Source organism: Tenrec ecaudatus, chromosome 3 (assembly GCF_050624435.1).
Source record: "Tenrec ecaudatus isolate mTenEca1 chromosome 3, mTenEca1.hap1, whole genome shotgun sequence".
Classification (NCBI taxonomy): Eukaryota; Metazoa; Chordata; class Mammalia; order Afrosoricida; family Tenrecidae; genus Tenrec; species Tenrec ecaudatus.
In genome coordinates, this window is record NC_134532.1 from 4,922,501 (window position 1) to 4,925,531 (window position 3,031).

Consider the following 3,031-nt stretch of genomic DNA (forward strand, 5'->3'; position numbering starts at 1 on the left):
ATAAAGACTCATTAACACAGATGTTTGAGGTTTGCTGATGGGAGGAGAGGGGAGAGGGAATGGTCAATTTTGAGCAAACGTAAGTGCATGTCTATTGGGGGAAGGGGCGGGGGGGGCAGCTGACTTCCAGGTGAGGGGAGGAGACTGAGGATGCTCTTGGGATCACTAGGTAAAGGAGGGTCTTTGCAGAAGGAAAGCAGAATTGACCTAGGGCATCTGGGGGCAACCTGGGAAGCCAGGCTGGTTGCCACTGAACACTGGGATCTTCAGGGTGCATGTCATGCTCCAGAGGCTGCATCGGTGAGACCCCAAATGGAAGTCCACAGTGTGAGCTGGACTCTACCCCAGACACACTTGTAACCTGACGACTTAAGGCGGAACACACATGGTGGCTGAGGAAGCAGAAGAGAGCTGTATCAGGAGCTGTGTACTGTTGGTCGGCAGACAAACAAAGCCTTGGTCCATCGGTGCCCTGCATGCTATATTAAGATACATATTATCCCATCAGTCCTGTGATGGCCATTCTGTTAGATGCTGCTTATGCTCATGTATTTAAGGTGTACCTCAAAGGTACAGCGACATTAGGGCTCACTCTCTTGAAGCTGTATCATTTATTAATTTATTGTTCTGTAAATGAAACCCAGGAAGAGCCTATAGGGAAAGAAAATATAACAAGGTTTGGGGAAACGGGCCCATAGAGGCGGAAGAGACAAGGAGATGATGTCAAGAAGTCCAGGAAGGATGATGCTGGATTGGCCTTGATTCTTGGCCAGCTGACCACCCTCTAGATGGGAGCTGAATGTGTTCTGAGTGCAAGTGTCTTTTTCCTGGTTCCATGACAAAAATGTCTTCCCTGGCTCTTTGAATGTTGGGGTCTTATGCATAATTTGTACTTTTGTCTGAAAATGATTCTGTTTTTTTCCTTACCACCTTAGCGCCATTTTGTTTTTAATGGTTTTCTGGATGCATAATGAGAACAAATGATAGAAGGGGACATAGGGAATACAGAGGTGGGGGTAAATGATAGGGAGGGTAAGGAGACCTCAGGAGTAAATAGTGAAGCCAGGAACAGGGGTGTGGGGGGGAGCACTAGAATGGATTTTGATTATATAACTCATCTTAGAGGTGATTTAACCATGGGAGCCAGAAATGCTCTAAGAAATTGGTGTGGGTGTGACTGTACAATTCTCTTTGATATGATTGATTGAACTATTGAATTATATGTTATGCTAATTACTTGCTGTGGAAGTTATATAATCCGGTGTCAATTTGAGGATTCAGAGTGAAGGGGTGGGGTCTAGTTTGTCAATCAGGTCATAGCCAATGAGGCCTCTATGTGGGCATAGCCTTCTCCTGAGGATTCTGGGAACTCCTGTGTTCCTCTTGAAAGAGGGAGACTCTCTCTCTCTCTCTCTCCCTCTCCTCACTCCCTGTGAGACATCCTTGAGGAGAAGCCACGTGGACCTACCCTGGATGAAGCCAAAGCCCTGGGAGCTAGGGAAGCCACATGGAGAACCCTGCCAGTGCTGAGATGCTTACAACACCACTGGATCCACAAGACTTCCCATCCACTGGCCTGTGATCTTCCTGCATTCAGCATCATTGCATGTGTTTCATGAGTCTGAGGAGGACTTTATAGACTGGTATCAGACATATGGACAAATGTCAGACTTATGAACTTGATTGCGCTTGTGTATAAAGCTCTTTGTTATACGCGTATGTCTCTGAATTTGTTTCTCTAGTCTACCTGAACTAGCACACTTGCCAATAAAACATTTGATAAAAACTCACTAACACAATCCACTCTGTGATGGGATCTGATGTGAAGGGCCAAGCAATTATAGGATAATTAGGATGTAGAGTAACCCCTGACTCAGGTGACAGCACTGATGATGTTTCCTCAGTCAGCTGGCCCACTCCATATATAAGCAGGTACTGTGGAGAGCTTGTTTGCTTCTTGCTGGATCTGGCTCATCGACCCCCAGTTCCTTAGACTTGATCCAATGGCCCACCATACTCTGATGACCCTGTAAGCCTGTCAGGTTATAGGCTGACCTTGGGTCCATTTGACTCTGCAGCCACAAGTTTAACTGGCTGACCCTCACCTACCTCTGCATCCACAAGCCTGCGGTCTTTATGCTTCATCTCCCTGCTTCCAGATTAATTTTCCTGCTTCTTAGTTTGTATTTCTGTGTATTGGTTCATCAGTCCCAGCAACTATAAAAGTAAATAGAAGTTTTGAGCGTATCATCTAACACATAGACTTGAATTGGACTAGATTTGCCCATTATTTTATTGTCATTTTATTGTTATCACTTTCTCTTTATGTACATCAATAAGCCTCATTGATTTTTGCTTCTTTAGAAAACCCAAGCTAACCCAACCTTCATATCAAAGGACAGACTCTCTTTGACATGGCTCATAGGTTATTCAAACATTTCCCCCTTGGATTTAACCATGTAAAATATCAGTAGATTGTTTGTATTGCTACCTCTGTAGATGACAGTAAAGACCTAGGTCTAGGAAACCAGCCAGCACTCAATGTGCCCCCTAATAACATGTTATCTATGCAAAATGGAGAGAAAAATAAGGATCAAAGATGTTTAGAAGTGAAAAATACATCATAAAATAAATTATACCATCTCCTGAAACTTCTTGTCCCGTGTTCCATGTCTTCCAAGTTCCTTGGATCCTTCACAATCTGTGTGACAAAGAAACTGGATTTAGACACTTTTAAAGGTCTCGGGACTACCTGGATAGTGCAAACAATTAACTCAGAGTCCACCCAGAGGCACCTCAGAAGAAATACCTGGTGATATACTTTAAAAAAAAAATCATTGAAAAGTCTACAGAACAAAGTTCGACCCAGACACCCTGACACACATGGTTACCTCAGGCAGGAATCCCTCAGTGGCAAAGAGTAACTTGTTAAAGATGATTCACAAAAACTCCAATACTTCCAGTGGTTTCATTCTAACTCACCATGTTTCCGAGACTGTGAATCTTTATAGGAACAGACATAACCTCATCT

The 3,031-nt window shown here is 43.8% G+C and overlaps 1 long non-coding RNA gene across 2 annotated transcripts in view; it reads right to left on the reverse strand.

The window, feature by feature from the left end:
• The window catches only part of LOC142443238 (uncharacterized), a 73,169-nt gene extending 70,138 nt beyond the window's left edge, over positions 1–3,031 (reverse strand). For both annotated transcript variants that reach the window (XR_012783501.1, XR_012783502.1), the window contains exons 1-3: positions 2,892–3,031; positions 2,640–2,701; positions 2,110–2,217 (exon numbers count right to left, since the gene is read on the reverse strand). This is a non-coding gene — a long non-coding RNA (uncharacterized LOC142443238). The remainder of the gene's footprint in view (positions 1–2,109; positions 2,218–2,639; positions 2,702–2,891) is intronic.